Source organism: Callithrix jacchus, chromosome 8, assembly GCF_049354715.1.
Source record: "Callithrix jacchus isolate 240 chromosome 8, calJac240_pri, whole genome shotgun sequence".
NCBI lineage: Eukaryota > Metazoa > Chordata > Mammalia > Primates > Cebidae > Callithrix > Callithrix jacchus.
The window spans coordinates 35,443,525-35,465,000 of NC_133509.1; the positions used below are offsets into that span (position 1 = coordinate 35,443,525).

Here is a 21,476-nt window from a genome sequence, read left to right on the forward strand (position 1 = left end):
TCCAGTTTGGAACTATTGTGATTAAAGCTGCTATAAAGATTCTTATGCAAGTCTTTTTGTAGGTATGTTTTCATTTGTCTTGGGTAGAAGTAGAATTGCAAGATCAAAGAGTAGATGTATGTTTAACATTAAAAGGAACTGCCGAACAGTTTTCCAAAGTTCTCACGTTTTTTATTTCTACCAGTACAGTGCAAGAGCTCTGTTGTTCCACATCCTTGATGATTTCTTTGATTTCAGCCATTCTAGTAGATGTGAAATGGCATTTTGTTGTTGATATAGCTTGGATGTTTGTCCTCTCCATATTTCATGTTGAAATATGATCCCTGGTGTTGGAGGTGAGGCTTAGTGGGGGTGTCTCGGTCACGGGAGTGAATCCCTCATTAATGGCTTGGTGCCCTACTTGCAGTAAAGAATGAGTTCTAATCCTATTAGCTGACGTGAGAGCTGGCTGTTTAAAAGAGTTTGGCACCTCCTCCCCGCTCTCTCTTGCTCCCTCTCTTACCCTGTGATACGGCTGCTCCGCCTTCACCTTCCGCCATGATTGTAACCTTCCTGAGACCTCACTAGAAACACACGCTAGCACCATGCCTCTTGTAGACTCTGCAGAACTGTGAGCCATAATAAACTCCTTTTTTTCACAAATTGCCTGGTTGGCCTCAGACATTCTTTTATAGCAATGCAAAATGGACTAACATAATCACAGCCTTAATTTTTATTTTCCTTATGATGATGTTGATCCTATTTCCATGTGATTATTGGCCATGTGCATATTTTATTTTGAGAAATCTCTAAACAAATACTTTTTCTATTTTATTATTAAGTTATCATCATTTTATTTTTTGGTGATTTATAGAAGTTTTCACATTCTAGATAAAGTCCTACTATGTTCTCCAGGCTGTGGCTTACCGATTTATTTTCTTAACAGTACTTTTTAATGGGAAGTTTTTAATTTTGACAGTCTAGTTTATCAAATTTTTTCTTTTATATGTAGCATTTTAAAATTTCCTTTAGGCAATCTTCACTTACCTGTTTGAGTGTTTTTTTGGCTGAATCGTACAAAAACATTTAAAAACTATTCTCAGGCCAGGTGCAGTGGATCACACCTATAATCCCAGTACTTTGAGAGGCTGAGGCAGGTGGATCGACCTGAAGTCCGGAGTTTGATATCGGCCTAACCAACATGGAGAAACCCCGTCTCTACTAAAAACACAAAATTGGCTGAGCGTGGTGGCACATACTTGTAATTCTTGCTACTCAGGAGGCTGAGACAGGAGAGTCACTTGAACCAGGGATGCAGAGGTTGTGGTGAGCCGAGATTGTTCCATTGCACTCCCGCCTGGGCAGCAAGAGGGAAACTCCGTCTCAAAAACAAAGTGTTCTCAATAATAAAAATTGTCAGATTACCTATGTTTGAAAAAATATCTATTTTTATTATTTTTATTTAGTTACCCAAATGTAGTCGTGTGCTGGTAAAATGATTTTCAGGTTGAGCAGGGGAAGCCCTGATTTATAGTATTCACCAATTTTCATGGTGTGAATACTCTCACCATGACTGATTTTAAACTGTGATTTAAAATATGGGTCACAAAATTCCTGAGTATTTGACAGTGGGCTCTCATTAGCTATTATGAGCCCCTCCAGCACACCACTGCAAATGCCACATGAAAACAGGTGGCCAAAAGTAAACCCTTAGGGAAAGGCTGTTTCCAGGAAAACTAGAAAGATGCCATGTTTTAAGAGACACTTGGCCACCAAAATTGGCGCAACAGTGACCATGACTGACCCCAAAGCTGGATCTGACTTCCAACTGTGGTTCATATACACAGAAGTGCAGATCAGAGTGATGTGAGAGCTAAAATATCCAACATGGAAAATGAGGAACCCAATGTCCTGGTAAATTAGTTTAAGGGTAGATGGTCTGCTGATATTCCCATTATTGGTAAGATGAAGAGGCAACTATCACCTGAAGATGCTAAAAGGAAACTGTATGTGAAACTGGAGGACCTCACAGGCTGGGGCAAGAGAATAGACCCTGACACTATAGACAAAGGGAGCAGAATAGACACCAACAGGGAACGACTCCTGGGAAGCCTCGGGACCCATGGATGCATCTTCTACTAGTACTTTCACCTGGAGTAGGAATTGAACATTAAACAACAGAAGCCAACGAGGAGTTAAGTGGATGTGTATCATCCACAGCTGCTGTGGTGAGGGCCATGCTGATGTTACAACACAAGATAGGACCATGGGCTCAAAACATCTTTGAGTAATAAGGAAGAGTCTCATAGGTTACATTCTTTTCATCAGCAAGATAAGAAAATTTATAATAATCCCCTACCATGGTAATAAAGAAAAAGAGGCATTTATAGCAATCATTCTGCAATGAATTTTCATTTTAGAGTGGGGAAGGCCTGGAGATTTACAGCTGCTATGGTTCTCCGTAGCAGCAATAACAGAAATAGGGAGCAAGGAACACATTTTGAAAAACCTGTATTCTTTCAAAACTAAGCGATGACTAATTATAGACAGATTTAGAAGCATTTCCAGTTTAAATATATTAAAGTTATTTTATTTATTCTATGAAATATACATATGGTCATATATAGACATATTTATATTTAACTTAGTTTAAATCAGCATAATAAAATGAATCCACTTATATTCACTAATGAGCTTATATAGTTGTCCCTCTGTATTCATGAATTCAGCATCTACCTGCAGATTCTGCAATCTACTGATTACAAATATTTTAAAAAACAATTAAAAATAACAATACAAAATTTAAAGTAATGCAAATTTATAAATAGCACAAAAACTATTTTCATAGCATTTACATTGTATTAAGTATTATAAGTAATCTAGATATGATTTAAGTGTAAGGGAGGATGTGCATAAGCTATGCAAAAATGGGGGATTTGGGTATCCACAAGGAACGAATCCTTCATGGAATACCAAGGAACAGCTGTTTAATAAAACTTCACCAGTGCCAGTACTTGATATTCATCCCTTGATCCATTTTTCCCACTTCCCTCCATTCATAGAGAAAACATTTCTTCATTTCAATCCCAAGTGGTTTTCCTAACTCTACTACCTACTCAGCCATGAACTAAAAAGTTGTTGTTGTTGTTTTATAATGTACCCCACAGTTTTATGTGTCCTGTATTAAGAGACATTTCTTTCACCCTAGTGTGTCAAATTTTTAGAAACAGAGTCCCTATCTTTTAGGACCGCTAAACAATAGGCTTGTAGGAGACCTGCTCATTAAGGTGCCCCTACCCACATGCTCTTGTTCAGTGAAGCTCTCCCACCCTCTCCAGCTTAGCAAGCCACAGAGGTGATGACCTCATCCACACCCCACTCCTGTTTACAGTTGATTACATGAAGCTTATACACCTGACACAAGCAGGGCCCCATAACAGGAAAATGGAGATCTAGGTAGCTCATGTTGGCCACTGGGTTTGAGAAGTTGTGTACAACTGGGGCTGAGAGTACTGCTTTCTCTCATATTTACCCTCTTCTAGAGAGAGAAAGGATGAAGGGGATGCACTTTTTAGTCTAACTCCTGCATGATTCCTAGCTGCACTTCTTGTCTATTGGTAATGCGTGCTGCTCTTTTATCTTTTCAATGACTGCATCTTTTTTACATTGTTGTTTGAAAAGTTTTAACAGGGTTCTGTTTCCTAAACTAAGGTTCTCTGATAAAGACAAGACAGGGTTGAGAAGAAAGAAAAGCTGATAGAAGTTACAGTGGCAATGTGAAAATAAACGAGAATCTAGCCAGGAAAACATGAACTTCTTCAAGCATTTCCAACAGAGAGAATTGAATGCAGGGAGTTGGTAACCCAAGTGATAAAGATGCTGAGCACCAACCAGACGATGATGAGAAACTCAGAGATTAGCAACAGCAGGAAGCCACTATCATGCCTAGGCTAGAGGGACAAAAGGAGCAGGGGGTGTTACTAGAACCAAAGGTTTGGGTTTTGTTGGGGGGTGGGGTTCTGGAACCATGAAGAGCCTGTCTGGTGAGAGATGGAACCAAGAGGGAGGCATAGCTACTGCCAAAGAAACCATCCACCGCAGAGTGGGAGGGGAGATACAGCTGGACTTCTTCCATTCCCCATTCTGCAATTCTCCTGTTAGTGTCTTCCACTAGGTGATTTCAGCCAGAAGCCAACTGACCTGAGTACTATAATGTGGAGAAGAGCAGAGAAAGGAAAGAAATGAATCTGAGGTCCAGGACCGGTACAGTGTAGAAGCAAGGCATTCTCTTTTTGTCAGCAGAGTGAAACAATCACGAGTATCATGGATATGGAAACAACTTAAGTGGCCAATGATAGGTAAATGGTTAATCGGTTATAAAATATTATGTGGCCTTTAAAAATAATATTAAAAAGAATTCGCAATTATATAAGAAAACATTAAAAGTTGAAGGTTAAGTAAAATTTGAGAAAAATATTACATATAATTTCAGCTACTTAAATTATATGTAGAAAAAAATTACATATAAGTTCAGCTACTTAAGTTACATGTAGAAAACAGCTGTCAAGTATGTATATCAAAAGGTAAATATTGTTCTATTTTGAGATTATGGATCTTTGTATTTTCTTATTTATATATATTTTTTGTATGGGGAAAATTATCAACATTGAGCATCTATAACTATTATAACTGGAAAAGAAGATTATCTTTGTCATCACTTGGAATATGGAATCCACTGGGGTAATGAACATAGCTCCCAGGAAGTTTATCTGCCATTTGGTGACATGACTATTAGAAATGATAGTCATGACACTCTCATCTTCCTGCAGTATTTTACATTTTATAAAACAGTTTTACTGTTTTTTTTCTTTATAATCTCATGAGCTAGCTTTTCCTGTCTTGCAGAGAAAGAAATAGAACTTACAAGATAAAACTCGTGCTAAAAGTGAGAGCCAGAATCAGAGCATTGGCCTTGGTGTCCCTTGTGAAAGCACTCTGGGAGTCAGTACCCACCTCCAACTACTTGGTAGGAATAAACTTTTCCACTTCCTCGGAAGTATGGTCATGTGACTTGCCTTGGCCAATGAAATATCAGCATAAATAATGTCCTTTACTTCCTGGTAAAAACTTTAAAAGCTGACATACAATTAGTGACAGTCTCTTTCTACACTTATGTTCATCATGGGAACACATCTAGAATAAAGCCTCCATAAGTCTGGGCCCCTAAGAACCCCATCTATTACCTGCTTTGGGCAATAATATAGCATGAACAAAAAATAAGCTACATTGGGTTAAGACCCTGAGATCTCAGGGATGTTTGTAAAGCCTAACCTATCCCATTCTGATCAAAACAGAATTTAAGTTCTTCACAGCACTAAAATATGTGTCTGATATTTCTATTCACACCTAAAGATAATTGAAGTGACTACTTGTATAAACAGCATATAGTGTACACAAAATAAAAATATCAGAGCAGAATAGTCAAAGATATATGTTTTAATTATCTAGAATAACTTTATAAGTGATAAAGAAGTAATTGTGTAAACTTAAAAAGAGATGAAATGACAAACGAAGTTTGGAAAAAAATCTCCTAGGACTACTTATTTGCTTTCTCTTCCTCTTCTCTTCTTCAAAATATATAAATTGGTTCCTTCCTTTCTGTATCAGAAAGCCATGAAGGCAGACCCAAATATGCAGGTTATATGAAGTAGCAGGCTCAAGTAGAGGTTGGGCTTACAAGCAAGGATGGGGCAGCCAGGTGGGGTCAAGAGATTGGTTACGTACACGGAGACTTGGGTATTGGGAGCACTGGGTGACAGCTTTCTCACTGTCAAGAAAAAGAAGTACAAATATGAAAAGGAGAGAAGTTAAACTAGACCCTGCGTTATTGGATTGGAATTGGAAGTAGCAGTGAATACCAAAGTGGCTCCCGCCGGAGGTCATGGCGCTCGCGAAGGCGAGGTCATCAGTTCAAGGCTAACCTGAGCAACCTCATAAAGCTCAAACTGATTGGCAAAAAAAAGAATTCATGATTTTCAATGTAGTTGAAAAATATAGAATGAATATTATCCATACGCCTGCACACACACATACACACAAACAGGATGGGTCTGAAAGTGAGTCTGGAACATCTTTTTGGAACAAAAAGTAAGGAAATGGTCAAAGAACGATGAGTAAATCCTCAGAGTTCACATACATAGGGTCTTTTGTTGGCCAAACTTGGGCAATTTGGCATCAAAATAAATAATAAAAATTGTTTATAACCTGTTGAGTTAACTAGAAAGCCAAGAGTCTAGACTGACATGAATAAAGGAATGAATAAATTCATCAGTAAAAGGGAAAATTCTTCCTTATGACAGGAAGTCAACTAATAAATGTAGTAGGAATGACAGTTTTGGAAAATTACCATTTTGCAACAATCACAATAATCATTAATTTGGACAAAAGATATATTGATGGGTGCTAAAACATGTGGTTAATGACTTCAAACTACACTACAAGGCTACAGTAACCCAAACAGCATGGTCTTGGTACAGAAACATATACCAAGAAATACAGAAATATATACTAATTACGTATAGACAAATGGAACAAAGAACTCAGAAATAAGCCCTCATATTTATAACCATTTGATCTTTGACAAACCTGACAAAAACAAGCAATGGGAAATGGATTTCCTATTTAATAAATAGTGTTGGGAGAACTGGCTAGCCATATGCAGAAAATTGAAATTGGACCTATTCCTTACACCTTATACAAAAATTAGCTCAAGATAGATTAAAGACTTAAATGTAAAACCCAGAACTATAAAAACCTTAGAAGAAAATCTAGGCAATACCATTCAGGACATAGAAATGGGCAAAGATTTCATGACAACAACATCAAAAGCAATAGAAACAAAAGTGAAAATTGACAAACGGGATATAATTAAACAGACAACCTACAGAATGGGAGAAAATTTTTGCAACCTATCCATCTGACAAAAGTCTAATATCCAGAGTCTACAACGATCTTAAAAAAATTTTCAAGAAATAAAGGATCACATTAAAAAGTGGGCAAGGAGACCGACTCAAGATGGCATGGTGAGAACAACCCAGGATTGAAGATCTCAGTGAACACGTGGAGGGTGAGTCAGGGCCGCATTTCCAGACGGATCTTTGATGCCCACAGAATGGGGAAATTCCCAGGTATAAAAGAGACGTGGGACGCTAGCGAAGTGGTTTTGGCTGGTGCAGCTGGCAGCTGGAGCAGCCAGTGGCCGGCGCTGCGGTGCAGCGGCACTCCACAGTGCTTCACACAAAGCGCACTGATCCAGGTGCCCTGTTGAACCGGCAATCTGAGACTTGAGAGGGCAGATTGGCATATCCATCTGATTGAACGGGACTTGGACAGTGAGCCAGGCCAGGAGATTCCAGGGAAACGGCATTTGGGCAAGGGCAGTGGGACAAACAAAATGGCGATTCCAAACGCTCCAGGTGGAGAGTTTCACTGCAGGCACAGCTGAACCCAGAATGGTGCAGCTCGGTGGGGGATGGGCATTTGCCATTACCGAGGCAATCCGCCCCTACTGAGGTACACTCCCATTGCTGACGCAGCCTGCATTGCCGAGGCAACCCGCCACAACAGAGAGACTCCACTGCAGGGCGTGGCCCATGGCAGCAGGGCGGAGACCGCAGCAGCAGGGCAGAGCCTGCAGCAACAGGGCGGACCTCACACCAGCAGAGTGGAGCCTCGGCAGGCAAATAGTGACTAAACTGCCTCCTAGCTGGGCAGGACAGCGCAACGGACACATAAAGAAAACCCCAAACCCCCAAGACAGAGCATCTGAGAAAAAAAAGGTTTTTTTTTATGAGTTCTGCTGCAGCAGAATTAAATGTAGCAGCCTAACAGCCCTGAATCAACAACAGAGCTCACAGATCAGCACTTGAGCTCCTATAAAGTACAGACTGTCTCCTCAAGCAGCTCCCTGACCCCTCTATATCCAGAAGACTGACATTTGGCAGGCATCATTCTGGGACAAAGATAGCAGAGAAAGAAACTGGTAGCATCCCTCACTGTTCTGCAGCCGCTATAGGTGCATCCCAGACAAGCAGGGCCTGGAGTGGACCTCAGCAGTTGTACAGTGGAGGGGCTAGACTGGTAGAAGGAAAACCAAGTAACAGAAATACTTCATCATCAACAATCTGGGCATCCACTCAGAAACCCAATCGAAAAGTCAGCAACTACTCAGACGACAGGTGGATAAATCCACAAAGATGGGAAGAAACCAGCACAAAAAGGAGGAAAACACCCGAAACCAGAACACATCACCTCCTACAAAGGACCAAAACTCTTCACCAGCCAGGGAACAAAGCTGGACTAAGAATGACTGTGACGAAATGACGGAATTAGACCTCAGAAGGTGGATAATGAGAAACTTTTGTGAGCTAAAAGAACATGTTTTAAATCAATGCAAAGAAACTAAGAACCTTGAAAAAAGATTTGAAAAAAGATTCGAGGAAATGATAACAAGAATGGATAACTTAGAGAGGAATATGAAAGAATTGAAGGAGCTGAAAAACACAATAAGAGAACTTCGCAAAGCATGCACAAGTTTCAACAGCCGAATTGACCAAGCAGAAGAAAGAATATCAGAAGTCAAAGATCAACTCAATGAAATAAAACGAGAAACCAAGATTAGAGAAAAAAGTGCAAAAAGGAATGAACAAAGTCTCCAAGAAATGTGGGACTCTGTGGAGAGACCTAACCTACTTTTGATAGGTGTACCAGAATATGACAAAGAGAATGAATCCAAGCTGGAAAATAATCTTCAGGATATTATCCAGGAAAATTTCCCCAACCTAGCAAGGCAGGCCAACACTCAAATGCAGGAAACACAGAGAACACCACAAAGATATTCCATAAGAAGAGCAACCCAAGGCACATAATCGTCAGATTCACCAGGGTTGAAATAAAGGAGAAAATATTAAGGGCAGCCAGAGAGAAAGGTTGGGTCACCCACAAAGGGAAGCCCATCAGACTCACAGCAGATCTCTCGGCAGAAACTCTACAAGCCAGAAGAGAGTGGGGGCCAATATTCAACATCCTTAAAGAAAAGAACTTTCAACCCAGAATTTCATATCCAGCCAAACTGAGCTTCAGAAGTGAAGGAAAAATAAAATCCTTTGTGTACAAGCAAGTACTCAGAGATTTTGTCACCACTAGGCCTGCTTTACAAGAGCTCCTGAAAGAGGCACTACACATAGAAAGGAAAAACCAGTACCAGCCATTCCAAAATCACACTAAATGCTAAAGAACATCAACATAATGAAGAATCTATATCAACTACCAGGCAAAACAGCCACCTAGCATCAAAATGGCAGTATCAAATTCACACATAAGAATATTAACCCTAAATGTAAATGGACTAAATGCACCAATCAAAAGACACAGACTGGCAAATTGGATAAAAACCAAAACCCATCAGTGTGCTGTATCCAGGAAACCCATCTCACATGCAAGGATACACAAAGGCTCAAAATAAAGGGATGGAGGAAGATTTACCAAGCTAATGGAGAGCAAAAAAAGCAGGAGTTGCAATTCTCATCTCTGATAAAATAGACTTTAAAGCAACAAACATCAAAAGAGACAAAGAAGACCATTACATAATGGTAAAAGGATCAATACAACAAGAAGAGCTAACAATCCTAAACATATATGGACCCAATACAGGAGCACCCAGATACATAAGGCAAGTTCTTAATGACTTACAAAGAGACTTAGACTCCCACACAATAATAGTGGGAGATTTTAACACTCCACTGTCAATAATAGACAGATCAACCAGACAGAAAATCAACAAGGATATTCTGGGCGTGAACTCAGACCTGGAACAAGCAAACCTGATAGACATTTACAGAACTCTCCACCCCAAATCCACAGAATATACATTCTTCTCAGCACCACATCACACCTACTCTAAAACTGACCACATAATTGGAAGTAAAGCACTCCTCAGCAAATGCAAAGCAAAGAAAATCATAATAAACAGTCTCTCAGATCATAGTGCAAACAAGTTAGAACTCAGAATTCAGAAACTAACCCAGGACCGCACAGCTTCATGTAAACTGAACAACTGGCTCTTGAATGTTGACTGGGTAAACAATGAAATGAAGGCAGAAATAAAGAAGTTCTTCGAAACCAATGAGAATAAAGACACAACATGCCAGAATCTCTGGGACACATTTACAGCAGTCTCTAGAGGAAAATATATAGCAATAAGTGCCCATATGAGGAGGATGGAGAGATCCAAAATTGGCACCCTATCGTCAAAATTGAAAGAGCTAGAGGAGCAAGATCAAAAAAACTCAAAACCCAGCAGAAGACAAGAAATAACTAAGATCAGAGCAGAGCTGAAGGAGATTGAGACACGAAAAACCCTTCAAAAAATCAATAAATCCAAGAGCTGGTTTTTTGAAAAGATCAACAAAATAGACAGACCACTAGCCAGACTGATAAAAAAGAAAAGAGAGAACAACCAAATAGATGCAATAAAAAATGATAAAGGGGAAATCACAAAAGATTACACAGAAATTCAAACCATCATCAGAGAATATTACAAACAACTCTATGCACATAAACTAGTAAACCTGGAAGATATGGATAAATTCCAGGACTCCTGTGTCCTCCCAAGCCTAAACAAGGAGGAAGCCGAAACTATGAATAGACCAATAACAAGGTCTGAAGTCAAGGCAGCAATTAAGAGCCTACCACACAAAAAAAGCCCAGGTCTAGATGGGTTCACAGCTGAATTCTACCAGACACACAAAGAGGAGCTGGTACCATTCCTTCTGAAACTATTCCAAATAATCCAAAAAGAGGGAATCCTTCCCAAATCATTTTATGAGACCAATCAATATCATCCTGATACCAAAACCCGGCAGAGACCCAACAAGAAAAGAAAACTTCAGGCCAATATCCATGATGAACATAGATGCAAAAATCTTCAATAAAATACTGGCAAGCTGATTGCTACAGCACATCAAAAAACTTATCCATCATGATCAAGTAGGATTCATCCGAGGATGCAAGGCTGGTTCAACATACGCAAGTCTATAAACGTAATTCACCACATAAACAGAACCAAAAACAAAAACCACATGATTATCTCAATTGATGCAGAGAAGGCATTCGACAAAATTCAACAGCCCTTTATGCTAAAAACCCTCAATAAACTCGGTATCGATGGAACGTATCTCAAAGTAATAAAAGCTATTTATGACAAACCAACAGCCAACATCATACTGAATGGGCAAAAACTGGAAGCATTCCCTTTGAAATCTGGTACTAGACAAGGATGCCCTCTCTCACCACTCCTATTCAATATAGTACTGGAAGTTCTAGCCAGAGCAATCAGGCAAGAAAAAGAAATAAAGGGCATTCAAATAGGAATGGTGGAAGCCAAATTGTCTCTATTTGCAGACGACATGATAGTATACCTAGAAGACCCCATTGCCTCAGCCCAAAAACTCCTGAAACAAATAAGCAACTTCAGCAAAGTCTCAGGATATAAAATCAATGTGCAAAAATCACAATCATTCCTATACACCAATAACAGACTTAAAGAAAGCCAAATCAAGAATGAACTGCCATTCACGATTGCTACAAAAAGAATAAAATACCTAGGAATACAACTCACAAGGAACATAAGGGACCTCTTCAAGGAAAACTACAAACCACTGCTCAACGAAATAAGAGAGGACACAAACAGATGGAGAAATATTCCATGTTCATGGTTAGGAAGAATTAATATCGTGAAAATGGCTATACTGCCCAAAGTAATTTACAGAATCAATGCTATCCCCATCAAGCTACCATTGACTTTCTTCACAGAACTGGAAACAACCACCATGAACTTCATATGGAACCAAAAGAGAGCCCGCATAGCCAAGTCAATTCTAAGCAAAAAGAACACAGCGGGAGGCATCACACTACCAGATTTCAAACTATACTACAAGGCTACAGTAATCAAAACAGCATGGTACTGGTACCAAAACAGAGATATAGACCAATGGAATAAAACAGAGGCATCGGAGGCAACACAACATATCTACAACCATACAAACTTTGATAAATCTGACAAAAACAAGCAATGGGGAAAAGATTCCCTGTTTAATAAATGGTGTTGGGAAAACTGGCTAGCTATGTGCAGAAAGCAGAAACTGGACCCCTTCCTGACACCTTACACTAAAATTAACTCCAGATGGATTAAAGACTTAAACATAAGACCTGGCACCATAAAAACCCTAGAAGAAAATCTAGGCAAAACCATCCAGGACATAGGAGTAGGCAAGGACTTCATGAACAAAACACCAAAAGCATTGGCAACAAAAGCCAAAATAGACAAATGGGACCTAATCAAACTTGACAGCTTCTGCACGACAACAGAAACAGTCACTAGAGTGAATCGGCAACCAACAGAATGGGAAAAAATTTTTCAGTTTACCCATCTGACAAAGGGCTGATATCCAGAATTTACAAAGAACACAAACAGACATACAGGAAAAAAACAAACAAGCCCATTCAAAAACAGGCAAAGGATATGAACAGACACTTTACAAAAGAAGACATATATGAGGCCAACAATCATATGAAAAAATGCTCATCATCACTGGTCATTAGAGAGATGCAAATCAAAACCACATTGAGATACCATCTCATGCCAGTTAGAATGGCAATCATTAAAAAATCTGGAGACAACAGATGCTGGAGAGGATGTGGAGAAAAAGGCACACTTTTACACTGTTGGTGGGAGTGTAAACTAGTTCAACCATTGTGGAAGACAGTGTGGCGATTCCTCAAGGCCTTAGAAATAGAAATTCCATTTGACCCAGCAATCCCATTACTGGGTATATATCCAAAGGACTATAAATCGTTCTACTATAAGGACACATGCACAGGAATGTTCATTGCAGCACTGTTTACAATAGCAAAGACCTGGAACCAACCCAAATGCCCATCGATGATAGACTGGATTGGGAAAATGTGGCACATATACACCATGGAATATTATGCAGCAATCAGAAATGATGAGTTCGTGTCGTTTGTAGGGACATGGATGAATCTGGAGAACATCATTCTCAGCAAACTGACACAAGAACAGAAAATGAAATACCGCATATTCTCACTCATAGGCGGGTGATGAAAAATGAGAACACATGGACACAGGGAGGGGAGTACTAAGCACTGGGGTCTATTGGGGGGAAAAGGGGAGGGCCAGCGGGGGGTGGGGCTGGGGAGGGATAGCCTGGGGAGAAATGCCAAATGTGGGTGAAGGGGAGAAAGAGAGCAAAACACACTGCCATGTGTGTACCTATGCAACTGTCTTGCGTGTTCTGCACATGTATCCCAAAACCTAAAATGCAATAAAAAATTAAAAAATAAATAAAAAATAAAAATAAAAAGTGGGCAAAAGACATGAACAGACACTTCTCAAAAGAAGACATTTGTGCAGTCAACAAACATATGAGAAAACCTCAACATCACTCATCATTTGAGAACTGCAAATCAAAACCACAATGAGATACCAATTCATACCAGTCAGAATGGTGATTATTAAAAAGCCAAGAAATCACAAAAGCTGGTGAGGCTGCTGAGGGATAGGAATGATTTCACACTATTGGTGGTAATGTAAATTCGTTCAACCATTGTGGAAGACACTTTGGTGATTCCTCAAAGACCTAGAAGCAGAAATACCATTTAACCCAGCAATCACATTACTGGGTATATAACCAAAGAATGTAAATCATTCTATTATAAAGATTCATGAGTGTGCAGGTTCATTGCCGCACTCTTTACAATAGCAAAGACATGGAATCAAACCAAATGCCCATCAATGACAAAGTGGATAAAGAAAATGTGGTACATATAAACCATGGAATACTATGCAGCCATAAAAAGAAACAATATCATGTCATTTGCAGGGACATGGATGGAGCTGATAGCATTATTCTCAGCAAACTAATGCAGGAAAGGAAACCAAACACCTCATATTCTGACCCATAAGTAGGGCCTGAAAAATGAGAACAGATGGACACAGGGAGGGGAATAACACATACTGGGGCCTGTTGGGAACGGGGGAGGAAAGGGAAAACATCAGGAAAGATAGCTAATGCATGCTGGCCTTAATACGTCCATGATGCGTTGATGGGTGCAACAAACCACCATGGCAAATGTTTACCCATGTAACAAAACTGCAGTTCTGCACAGATACCCCAGAACTTAAAATTAAAAACCTTAGCTAGGAATAAATTAAACAAACAAACAAACATGGGTAAAAGCTAAATAAGGAATGGAATAACCCATATTATATTTATTAATTACAAATAAAAAGAAGAGTAATTTTACAGTGAAGAAATCTGGCAGGCACCATTTCAGTCAAGTGATCAAAGTTAACACACCAGTAACATGACCGACATTGTGTGCCACTGAGAGAATGCACTGCAAAGATCACAATTGTGGTATTCCCTCCATAAAATATATCGCTGATGTCTAATCATGAGCAAACTTTGGAAAACTCAAACTGAAGAACATTCAACAAAATGACTAGTCTACAATATTCAAAAATGTCAGGGCCATGGACATCGGGGAAGACTAAGGAACAAGAGTATATGGGAGGTTTTTGAACTCTTCTTGCAACTTTTCTGCAATTTGGAACTGTCTAAATAAAATATTAAACAAAGCTCCTAGCCCAGCACAATAGGTTCACAGCAGCCACTGGAGGAGGTAGAGTCCAGTGGAGCCTAGTGGGGACGCTGTGCCAGAAGAGAGGCCTTAAGGTGTCGGCAGCATTTCTCACAGTATCACCCAGCAAAATGGACCCTCTTCTGAACTCCCACTGTTCCATTGCAATAAAGTGGGTGGGCACTATCGATGGTGTTGGCTGGGTGAACATGCTTTCCAATTTCTGCAAATTCCATTTGGAAGAGTCAGATAAGAGAAGGGGATTCAGGCCAGGGAAGCCAGAGGAGGGGCACGGCAGGTGAACAAACCAGGCTCTAAGAGAAGCTGCAATCCAAGGCACTAAGCAGACAGCAGCCCTGGGAGGAAAGTATGAGCACAGAGGCCGTGTCAGCGGGTGGTGAAAGAGCTTGCAGCTGGGGATCCCTGCAAAGGAAAAGGATGAGGTAAGGGCTGAGAAGCCACCACTAGATAGCCAGGGTAAACACTGGGGGAAAGGAGACCGGATCAGAGAATTAAAACAAAAATATGTAAAAACGAAAGACAAAAAGTAAAAATATGTCAAGTTGATAAGAAGCAAAGGTCAGCAGGGCCTCACAGAGATAGGTGGATTATTTATTGGTGTTAGAAAGTCAGATTACAGAAAATGGAAATAAATTCTGTGCCTGAGAGTTTATGTGAAAGGCTGGCAGATGGGAGACAGAAATATAAATTCCAGGAAGAAAAAAAAGGCACAGCCTGAAAAAGCAAGGGAGTGCACATGTTGATAATATAAAGATTATACTACCTGGAATGTGATAAGGCATCAAATTGGGAGAAACCACAGCCTAGTGTTCAAAATTGGCAAGGAAAAAATAGCAACATTTCCCTTTAAACTGCATCCTACAGACAAGAAGCTGTTCTTACTCTGTAAAGAGATCAACATGCCATGCTCAAAACATTCTGGAACCAGAGGAAGTAAGAAGAAAGAGGGAAAGTCTCATCTGACATTTCTAGTCGGGAACCTCATTCTTCTGATCTGACTGGTGGGAAGACACAGAATTTACCTTCACAGACTGAGGGCATTCGTCTTAGCATCGTTGGTAGCTGATACAAGAGCCAGTCACATAGCAGTTGCTTAATAAGTTTTTTAACTATCTGAAGAGTGAAAGCTTTCCCCAAAGGATAAAGGCAAATAAAGAAAAATAAAAGGAAGAATCTCTATTATTGGGTGAGATCTCTGAGAGAGTACCAGGAATAAATAATTATGGAGTAAAAAGTTACATTAAGGCTACCTTTTAGGATTTCATTTTAAAACATTTTGAAACAAACTTGCAAAGATTTTAGCTAGCAATTTACCACCGTAAATTGATCCTGTAAAACTCCTAGTAGATGTCAATGAATGTACCCAGAATCACTCCTACACATTTTTCTGCTAAATGCATTGCATGGTCTCTTTTCCCTCCACCTACTCAAGTCAGGTGGTCCTAGCTTAAGTTGGAAGTCATATTACTGGCATATCCAGATGTAGCCGCGCTAGTGGTACGGCTCAGTCTACCCCAAAGACTTCTGCAGACAGTTGCCCTTCAAACTGACTGCCCACTGCAGCCCCTGCCTAAGAAAGCATCTGGCTGCAGAACAGGTCCAGGGGTCTGCCCAGGCAGAAGAATGCTTGAGAGGTAGTGTTCCTAGAGAAATGTCCAACCAGGGAGAATGGAAGATGGTGGCTTAATAGCCCAGTGCCACACCCTCCACTTGGGGCAGTTCTGAGATATACTTCTCACAGACTCAGAGGGTCCTCAGCATGGTTGAGCTGTGGATGCCAATGTCATTACCAGACTCTGTACTAATCCTCTTCCTGCCACACTGCTCCACTGTTTCACAGTGCCTCCTGGGACAATGCCCCCAAATTAACGACTTGCATTCAAACCCTTATATCCTAATCTGCTTTGAGAGAAAACCAAACTAAGACACCAGAGATGGCAATGTGACCTAAACAAGGGCAATCATAGTCCTGCCTTGAATGTTTTCAAATTGGAACTGAGGGAATAAAGCCTCTTCTTGTTGGAGAATCTGGGAAAATGAGAATAGTTGCTGGTGATGATCAGGGTTTCAGTTTGGCAGCGAAAGCTGGTGAAAGCACAGAGGATACGTCAGGGGGTGGAGAAAGCTTGCAGCTGGGGATCCCAGCAAAGGAAAAGGACAAGGTAGGGGCTAAGAGGCCACCACCAGATAGCCAGGGTGTAAAACCAGGGGAAAGGAGTCCAGATGAGAGAACTAAAGCAAAAATATGTAAAAACGAAAAACAAAAAGTAAAAATATATCAAGTTGATAGGAAGCAAAAGGTCAGCAGGGCCTCACAGAGATAGGTGGATTATTTTTTGGTGTTACAAAGTGAGATTACAGAAAATTGAAATAAATTATGTGCCTGAGAGAACTACTTGAGACTAGGTAATTTATAAAGGAAAGAGGTTTAATTGACTCAGAGTTCCATGTGGTTGGGGAGGCCTCAGGAAGTTTACAATCATGGCAGAAGGGGAAGCAGGCACATCTTACATGGCAGCAAGCAAGAGAAAGAGAGCATGTAAAGGAGGAACTGTCAAACACATAAAATCATCAGCTCTTCTTAGAACTCACTAACTATTACAAAAACAGCATGGGGGAAAGCACCCCCATAATCCAATTACTTCCCACCAGGTTCCTCCCTCCACACATGGGAAATACGGGGATTACAATTCAAGATGAGGTTTGAGTAAGGACACAGAGCCAAACCACATCAGCCGGTATGGCTGACTGAGCCACATGCCCACCCAGGTGTATTACATTGTACATTCCCAGCAAGGTCAATAGAATGTGAGGGGTTACTTCTCCTATTTCTTTAAGTTTCACTAGAGACCCCAAGGCTCAATTTTAATAAAACAGATGTCAGAGATCTTCCTCTCACCCCATTTTATTGAGATCCTCAGCTCAGGAGATTCAAAAAATGTTTTGCCAAATTTAAGTTGTATAGAAAAGAAGGCAAATAATGCACTGAGGGTTCCAAAAGTTGTAGTGCCTCAATGAGCCACCACTCTACACCCACCAGAGCAACTCAAGTTGAAGTGCTAGTTAGGAAGTGCATCAGCTGGGACTCCTGAATGCTCCTGGAAGGGATGTAAGACAGCACTGCCACTTTGATAAACAGTTCAGCAGCTTCTTAAGATGTTAATTATGTAGGCATCATAGAAGCCAACCATTCCACCTCTAGGTATTTATCTAGAAGACATGAAAGCATATGTTCACACAAACACTTGTATGTAAATTCTGATAGCAGCTTTATTCTTAGTAACCCCAACCTGGAAGCAACCTAAATGCAAGTGTATGGCACATTCATAAAATGGAATAGTACTCAGCAGTAGAAAGGGACAGACTTTCCAAACACATGATAACCTGGATGAATCTCAAAATAATTATTCTAAACGAAAGAAGACAAGCCAGCCCTCCCACCCCTCAAGAACAGAAAACCAAACCAGACTAATTCCATTTACACAAAAATCTAGAAAATACAAAGAAAGGAAGCAGATCAGTGGTTGCCTGAGGCTGGGGTCAGGGAGGCATGAAGCACAGAGTGGAATGAGAAAAGCTCTGGGGTGATGGATATGTCATTATCATGATTGTAATTTTGGTCATGAGTGTCTGTGTATGATAAATCCATCAAATTATATATTTCAAGTATGTGCAGTTGTTTTGTACATCAATTATGCTTCAATGAAGCCATAAAAGTGATAGTGCAGATATTTTGAGAGACACTTTATGTGCCATATATTTCCTCGCAGCCACCCCTGTGAGGACAGGAGGTTCATCCACCTCTTTTTCAGCCAAGTGAGAAGGGCTTTAATGGACTCACTCAGAAAGTTTGATATATGTCCTCTGGAATTTGAGAGATGAAGAGGAGGATGGCACCTAATCTGCACCTAAAAAAAAAAATCTGAATGCAAGAAACTGTGGCTCCATCAGCCTAAGGGGGTGGAAGAAAGAGAGAAGAGGTTTGCTTAGGAGCGGATGTGTCTCCACTGAAGGTGGGCCGATGAATGTTTCTTGTGGGCCAGATAAGGACTCCAGGGAAAGGAGGCAGACTAGGTCATCTTGCAGGAACTATACAGATAAACACCATGGGGCAAGATAACCCAACAGACAGGCTCTGTATGCTGCCTGCCCCTAACAATTTTGAGGCGTTGAGGCCCAAACAATATGTCTAAACCTTAAAAATTGGGCCTGGCACATTGGCTCATGCCTATTATCCCAGCACTTTGGGAGGCCAAGGCAGGATGACTGCCTGAGCCCAGGAGTTCAAGACCAGCTTGGGCAATATGGTGAGATCTCATCTCTATAAAATAAAATAAATAAAATACAATAATAAAAAATAACAATTATACATGAAGCTAACTAACATAAGTAAAATAATTCCCATCCCCTTATCTTGACAAATATGCCTTCATCAGTATCTTGAAGCCTAGGTTTGCATTTAGAATCTTCAGTCATCACTGAATCCTATATTAGAAAGTGATGCAGAGAGCCCAAGCTCTTCGCTTTTGGTCTCTTGGCCGTGATGAAAAACCATGTAATTCTTCTCCTCTCCTCCTCCCCTACCCCAACTCCATCCCTCATTATTACAGCCTTGGAGGCACATTTGTAGCTACCCCCACTGCATGTCCAGGCTCCATTCCATGCCCACAAACAGCCACCCACTGGATCAGGGGAATGGATACCAGAAGCAGTCTGCCTTTGGGAGGAGGGACACAGGAAAGAGGCTTGCTCAAGCCTTAGAAGCAGGTTCAGGGACAATGGGCAGAAGACTGGGTTCCAGGAGCATGGTCTGAAAGTGACAAGAGGGTTAGACCATGTGCCATTTGTCCCTGGCTCCACCAGCTCCTTGCCCCAAAGAGGGGAGCAGCCAGAGCAGGGCCATGTAGTTCCCTCTTGAGGGCAGGGCTCAGGGTGAAGGCCCTTCCTGTCTCTGCTCAGGAGTAGACTGGACTCCTGAAAACCTCGGGTTGACGGGTGCTTTCAGTGTCCAGTGGGAGACAGCACTTCAGGGAATTGCAGTCAGAGGACTGATAGGAAAAGTATCTGAGGAAACCACAGACATGTCCTGCCAGCAAAAGAACCAGCACATTCGCACTGGCCACACTCAGAAAATACAAACCCCACATACCAAAGGCATGGTGCCGTCTTTCCTGTTAAACTCTTTACTCCTCGGACTCAGTCCTATCAAGGGGGAGGAGGGGGAAGAGGAAGAGAAAAGGCACTGCATGCCCTTCCTGCCCTTCTACGTATTTCAACTGGAGATGGGGAAGCATTTTAATTTGGATCAAAGTTTAGAGTTTTGTTATTAGGCTGAGCTGGATATTTTATTACCTGAAAGGAATTGCAAAAGCTCTGGATCCTGCAGAAGATTTGACCAGAGGGGATAACTGGCAACAGAGCGGGTTTACAGGAAAGTGATGGAGAAGAATAAAGCTTCTTCCTGCTTGCTCCATACTGAGTTCAGCCTATTCTATGTATTTACATTTATCTGGGAGGGGCGATACCTGATGATGATCAGGTCCCTGCATCCACCTGTCCCTCTCTGTTTTGCCTCAAGTAGAGTTGGGGTTTGATCTCTTTTATTCAAAAGGATTATGTAAAACCTAATCTGTTTTGCTGAAGCAGGCTATAAATCTGTGGGTCTTACCCATTTCTAGCCACTCTTAAGAGAGTACTTTATGAATTTTCAAATAGACTCTGACTACAGAGAAGAAAATAAATGATTTTTTTGGAGAAAGATTTTTTTTCCTTTTTATAAAGGCAAAATAGAAAACTATGCCCTTCTGATAGAAAAGACTTTCAGGGAAGGCTCAAATTCAGGAAAGACAGAATCTTGACAGTCATAGAGAAGAGTTGACCATCCTGAGAAGCAAGAAGGCTGTCAGGGCTATCAATTAGATTACCTCTGTTGATGGGGAAACACTGGAAATTGAGGTTAAATGACCACATGGAACTAGAGATTAGATTGTCCTAAAGTCACAGAGCCATCATTGTATCATGATAAGTGAATGACTCAAAGAAAATGATTCGGGATGAATCTGAAAGATACATTGTATTATAATCTGAGGTTAAGAACATACTAGACTGTAACTAACGATAAAGGGCACAGGATTATACATTAAATATGTCTTTCCTTAAAAACTGTTTTCCCAGTGAAAGAAAAATCAGGCTCTGCTTTCTCAGTGATTTGACAAGGGAATTAAACCAAATCTGGAGAACCTTTCGGGCATATACTGATTACAAAAGTTCCAGAAACATAGGACTCAAATAAATAGTGACAAGAAAAGCCACTGTGAGAACAAGTTTCATTAAAAACCTAAAATATTAATTGGATTTCATTTGGTAAAGTGGAGAGCTCTCAACATGAATGAATCAATACAGAACCCAATCTTCCCTTTCTCTTTCAGAGCAGAATTCACTCCTTAGACTGGACTGGTTTTGTTGTCTATAATACAGCTCTGGCAAAAAGGATGGATGGAAGCTGCTGAGCAGACGGGGCCTCAGCCTGCTCTGAAGTTCTGAGGTGGACTGACTCGGGGAGCCGTGGATGGAAGGGAGACAAGAAAAGACGTCAGAGAAGTCAAAGTACTCTGTATGATCACATGGAGGCCCTCCGGGAGAACACTTCATTATAGACAGGATCATGAGACACTAAGGTGGAAGGAATTCCCTCCTGCAGCTCTGTTCTCAACAAGCAGTTACTGAGCAAGGCACTATTCTCAGTGCTCAGGCAC

General features: G+C 40.7%; 1 long non-coding RNA gene across 6 annotated transcripts in view; it reads right to left on the bottom strand.

Moving 5' to 3' along the window:
- The window catches only part of LOC118144838 (uncharacterized), a 59,779-nt gene that overhangs the window by 31,679 nt on the left and 6,624 nt on the right, over positions 1 to 21,476 (bottom strand). For all 6 annotated transcript variants that reach the window (XR_008474282.2, XR_013520964.1, XR_008474281.2 and 3 more), the window contains exon 2: positions 1,239 to 1,336. This is a non-coding gene — a long non-coding RNA (uncharacterized LOC118144838). The remainder of the gene's footprint in view (positions 1 to 1,238; positions 1,337 to 21,476) is intronic.